Consider the following 6,154-nt stretch of genomic DNA (forward strand, 5'->3'; position numbering starts at 1 on the left):
TAAATCATGGCCAAATGTAGTGATATTATATTGGGCCTATAGCCTACTGCACAAACCTCATTGCTACAGAACTGTTTTTAATTGGTTAATGTTGCATGTGCTTACATTTTATAAGTCATGTTTTTTTTTTTATCTGAGCGGTAGATCTCACCTTGCATTTTGACTCAAAGTGATTTTGACTCCGAAAAGGTTTCGTGACCACTGATCTAGGGCATGTCTCTCTTCAATCCCTATTAACATCCATCTCGGTTTGATCCTAAGATAAACATATAGATGCATGCTAAGACAATGCACTTTGTACCCAATCACATTTGTATATTATACCCACTTATAAGCAGACCAGAGCAGTGGAAGATGTAGAGCTCCTGGGGCAGACTGCTGGTCTGGTGTGGTACCACCTTGAGGAAGTTCTGGAGGAGGGAGAACTCAGGGGGCAGCTTGGGCACAGAGATGATGCAGGTCCTGGATGAGGCAAGGAGATTGGCTTCATGCTTATCACATAACCTCAGGTTCAAAGACCCTCCACCACAAGGAAATCACTATAGGATGTCAGTCATACATGGGTTTAGTAATAAGCCTTATAGAGTGTACTTACAGGGAAAGGTTTTAATATATTGGGCAGGAAGTCCACCGATCTGTAGTTGAACGAGGGAAGTGAAGTGAAACTGTGTTTCTGCCAAAGCTCTAATCAGAGCCAATGTGGAGATCATAGCGGTGGAACAACTGGCCAAGCAAGCTGCCCGTCTCAGTACAATGCCCGTTGGTCTCGGCTCAACTTCTCTCCTTCAAGTTACTGTCACTTTAAGCGCCATACTCATTAATTACATGCTCATTCTCGGTGGGGAGTGACTGGCTTCCATATTCCAGAACAGCTGGGCAGTAAGGCGACAGAGAGAGGGACCCAGCGGGAGCCAACTAACAATCCCTCGCTCTCCTTCACACAGCACAAGACTGATACACACTGGAGGGCTGCCATGATAAGTGAAAGGTTTCCACATATTCATAACATGGAGAAAGACATATTAAATGTGATCACCTTTGATCAATGGGAATGTTTTTCCTCTTTATTTGTCGAAATAGTAACCCTTTCTGTCAATGACTAGGTCATTCATTCGTCAATGAATTATTTAGTAATCCAAATCATGCTTGTGATCTTCCCCTGAACTTACCTCATTTCAAACTTCTTATTGATGACAACTAACTGAATACAGAAAACATTGGGTGTTTCTGAGACTCTTGGTTGCAGAGCCACTTCTGAATCCTGAAGCTCTGCAGCACACGCCTGGGTGTCCACCGGCTGCAATGAGAGCATCACGATGTTAATATATCCGTATGAGATGAAGGAGAGCACATAGCTAGGTGGACATGAAGGTATACCATCATGACGTCATAATTGATTTACCTCTGATATTTCACTGGGTATGGCTGTAACTTCACTTTGATCCAAATCCAAGCTCTGGTTTACGTCTGCAATTCACATAATCAAACCATTATGTTACATTGTGCCTGCCAGTGGCATATCCATTATAGCCTTACAGTATTGCAGTATTGTGTTATAGCCTTACAGTAGGTTGGACACATGGATCCTCCTTGTGGTCATATTCCATCCCTGTGGGCTGGTGGTGTTGGTGTTCCCTGGAGGCCCCTTTACCTCTGGCTCAGGGGCGGTCTCAATCAGGTCCTCTGGGCTGGGCTTATACAGACGGTTGAAGGGCCCAAGCTCAAAGCACTCCTTGAGCAGCTTGAAGTTGATGTCACCACTCACACTGATGAAACCCACTGCGGTTCCCTCATTCTGTGAAGACAGTGCACAGACCGACACAGTCATTATACTGTAATGCCATTTGTAATTAAATAGATAGTATATTTCCTCTGTGAGTTTGAACACTAGTGATAAACATGTGCATACTATCAACGCTGACCAAATACTTTGTTCTCGGCTACAACTTTCATTTGAGCTGTGGCCTCATTAAAGATGATTGGTTTCCAAATTAGACCTTTATAAACTGATGGTGCCACGGGGTGTGTAAATGAAAGTAAATAATGTACGATGTTCCTGAGAGGAAGAGAGGACTGAATAGTACAACCCTCTTGGGCAATGTTGTGCTGTTTGTTCTCTGAACGGAGAACAGATCCTGCCGTTTTTTTTTTTTTGTTGTTGTTGTTGCTAGATGTCTGAACACAATATGTTTAGTGAGAGCATGTCTTGGCAGAGTGTCAACTCTCATCTGCCATATGCTGCCATGAACACATGTCAGCTTGAGTTGAAGGGAGGGGAGGAAAGATCTGCCATCTTCGAAGTCCCTGGGGGAATGCACCCCAGCAGGATTTCTGTGAACCAGGCAATAGCATCTGCACCGCCGCAATTACATTTTAAATGGCCTTTACCGCTCTGACAGTGGATCAGAGATTACTGATGCCAGAGATAAAAAAAAAACAGAGACAACGTCAGAAACAACAACATGGCTGACTTGATCTAGAGCTTAATAATCATAAGGGCTGACGGTTTTTTTTCTTCTCGCCTGGTGGTTATGGCTGAAGTTGTATTAAGGAGAAACAAAGATAGTCTCATGACAACAAAGAAACACAGCTTTAAACATAGCTAACCTTACAAACAGCTGAATGATTCTCCTCATCCTGAGCCTCGATGAGCTCAGCCAGGAAGTAAGGTCCATAGGATCTTGTGAGGACCTTTGTCTGCTCCGTAAAGATGTGTGCGAGGTTGTCATGATCCTCCACCCTGTAACGGAAGCCTCAGTAATTTGCTGAACGCCACAAGCAACCCAAGGATCGCTCATCACTCACCAAAATTAGAATAGAAAAACGTGTGAACGTGTTGAAATAAACAATAAATTACTTTTTGGAATTTAGGAATTTATCATACCCGAGAACTGCAAAATCAAATTTGAGAGTAAATCTATTGCTAAAGTGCTCCTTCATATAAAGCAAAAGGGTACAGAACAGAGGTGTGTTAAAATGACTATGAGGACCTGACTCGTTGGACATTTTACCTTTATTTACAGTTTTTTTCCAACTGCTTACACACAAAATCTTTTCATCTCACACGATTTTTGAAACCTCTCACTCAAAGTGCTAAACTACACACCAAATATCCAAAACCATAAGCTATTTCTCAGCCTTTGACTCAGTTGTCAATTGCATAAAACACTTTTTTCAAAACACTACACACAATTCTCTACTTAAAACACAAAAATCTAACAGGAAGTGACTTGCTCTCCTTTTCCAAACACAACCAATCAAAATGCTACACTTATTCACCAGGTCACACACACACTCCTCACATGTGCAAACACTAATAGCTTAACTGATCACTAACCAATCACTGCTTTACTGTAGTATAGGCCTATAAATAGGTCAAAGGTCAGATTACCTGTTTTGAACAATGGATGCCAACAATGGACAGAGACCAAGAGGAGTAGGAGGGAGAGGAAGAGGAAGAAGAGAAGGAAGGAGAGCCATCTCTGATGAGATTAGGGCAACACTTGTTGATCATGTGATCAACCACGGTTTGACCATGAGAGAGGCTGGACTGAGAGTCCAGCCCAACTTGAGTCGATTTACAGTGGCGTCCATAATTCGAACCTTCAGAAAACAGGTATGCAACTATCTAATGACTATTTTAGCATTACAGTAATGTACTGTAAAATACGTATGACTGCATAGTATTGCATAAACATTTGTAACTCTAAGCCATCCATTTACTGCACTGCATTGAATGAATGAGGTTGGTTATCATGCTGTACTACATTTTTTTTTGTACATTGTTTACAGTTCCTATGCTGAACACATACTGTATTTAAATTCTGTACAGAGTGGAAAGGCAAAGACATCATGGAGGACGAGGATGCTTGTTTACAGATGTACAAGCGACTGCAATTATAAATATGGTTTTGGCCAACAATGCAATTAGGATTTGAGAGATAAGAGAGCATATCTTGAATAATGACACCATATTTAACAACATCAATGCAGTAAGCCTGTCGACCATACAACGCATCCTCCAACGGCACCAAGTGACGATGAAACAACTTTACAAGGTGACATTTGAGAGAAACTCTGACAGAGTCAAGAATGTGCGACATGACTTTGTAGAGGTATGTATGCAACACTACTTCCAGTACTTCAGACATACCATATTTACTCATCTGTATATCCTTTTGTCTGTTACAGAGAGTATTGGAGCTGGGTGCCCATGTAATTTGCCATGAATTTATTTATGTGGATGAGGTTGGCTTCAACCTCACCAAAACCAGGCACCGCGGAAGAAATGTAATAGGACAGAGGGCAATTACCAATGTCCCTGGACAGCGTGGGGGTAATATAACTATGTGTGGTGCCATCACTCAAAATGGGGTCCTCCATCACAATGCCACACTGGGTCCGTACAACACCGGCCATATGCTCACTTTTCTGGATGCAATTTACACAATGCTTGTCCCTGATCCAGATCAGGAGCCTGCTAGATTTGTGGTTTTATGGGACAATGTTAGTTTTCACCGGGCTGTTCTGGTCCAAAACTGGTTTGCCACCCATCCACAATTTGTAGTTTTGTACCTACCCCCATATTCACCTTTTCTAAATCCCATAGAGGAATTCTTCTCTGCCTGGAGCTGGAAAGTGTATGATCGCCAACCCTATGCCCGCATGCCGCTTCTCCAGGCAATGGAGGACGCATGTGGGGACATAGAGGTTGCCTCTGTCCAAGGTTGGATACGCCATGCTAGGAGATACTTCCCTCGATGTTTGGCAAGAGAAAACTTATCTTGTGATGTGGACGAAGTATTGTGGCCAGACCCAGGCCGGAGAAGAGATGAAGCGTAGCTTAGCACTGGTGATTGCCCCCCTGGGACCCCCCACACACAATTGTGTTCTTTACTGTATTCTAAAGAATATACTTTTGGTTTACATATGTTTATGGTTTTGTTGTATGCTACTGTATACAATAGTAATGTTTGGCCTAATAAATATTTTCTGTTTCTACATTGCATTGGTGTTTACAGTGTACTTGTTACCCCTCTCAGCAGATTACTTTCACTGTAGAACATTGTATTGAAATGTAGATATAAGCCTATAAAAGACCAAAGAGCTTTAGATTTAGTTTTTACATGGTATATCCAAAAATGTACCATTATGAAAGCAGTGTTTGCCATTTGATGCAAATGCTTCATTCTGACATGTGTTTATGGCATTTTGAATGCAGTGTTACATTTTGAAGGAGATGTGAGGCATTTAGCATTTTGTGTGTGCAGTTTTGGGAATTGTGTGTAGAGTTTTGAAAAAAAGGAGACCGTTTTTTAAAAACAGTTCTGTAGCAATGAGGTTTGTGCGGTAGGCTATAGGTCCAATGTGCTTGAATTGCCCTGCCAATGTTCTTGTTGTTCTTCTCAGACCATTTTGAAATTATATTGAAAAAAATGTAGGTACAGTACACTGGTAATAGATCATTTGTTGTGTTACTTGTGAAGCACAGCTAAGGAAGCATAGTCAAATCTGTCTCACCTTAAGTGTCAATATCTGCATGCATTTGGCATGAGTAAGGTTAAGCATACTCACAGTAGATGAATGACGTTTACTCTTCCAAATACTGGTACTGTGGCAGAACTGATCAGGCTATTGATCTCATGTGCATCCAATGACACTGTTCTCCTCACAGTCACAGTCAGTCTTAACTTTGCCACCTGAGGAAGTTATGGTACTCATCTTTCTCTGATTTTGGGAGAGAAAAGCAAATGAGAAGCAAACCAACTAAATTATCATCAAATCAAAGTTTATTGGTCACGTGCACAGGATACAGGGAATTTTAACAAAACACAACAAATACATTTCTGTAATAGTTAACAATTCAATAGCTATGGGGTATAATATCAATACGTGTTTACGTTTGAAGACCACTCCAGCATTCTTGTAAAATTAGCATAATGGAAACTTTTTCAAGCTCTATGTATTCTTCTGAATTTACATCAATGATGCAAATCAGGGTGTATCTTCTTTAACGGTTAGCTAATTATTGAAACAAAGTGTCAATACATATTTGTCCTCCTGTAATAAACGAACGAAGAAAGTAATGGAACGTTGCTAATGGGGTTGTGGTGTGTAACCATAGAAACAACCGCCAGTGACGTCTTGGGGTGAA

The 6,154-nt window shown here is 41.3% G+C and overlaps 1 pseudogene; it reads right to left on the bottom strand.

Annotated features, from left to right (window-relative positions):
* LOC110521043 overlaps positions 1 to 3,006 on the bottom strand; it is a 35,729-nt pseudogene extending 32,723 nt beyond the window's left edge.
* Between the last annotated feature and the right edge of the window lie 3,148 nt (positions 3,007 to 6,154).

Source organism: Oncorhynchus mykiss, chromosome 4 (genome assembly GCF_013265735.2).
Source record: "Oncorhynchus mykiss isolate Arlee chromosome 4, USDA_OmykA_1.1, whole genome shotgun sequence".
Taxonomy (NCBI): domain Eukaryota; kingdom Metazoa; phylum Chordata; class Actinopteri; order Salmoniformes; family Salmonidae; genus Oncorhynchus; species Oncorhynchus mykiss.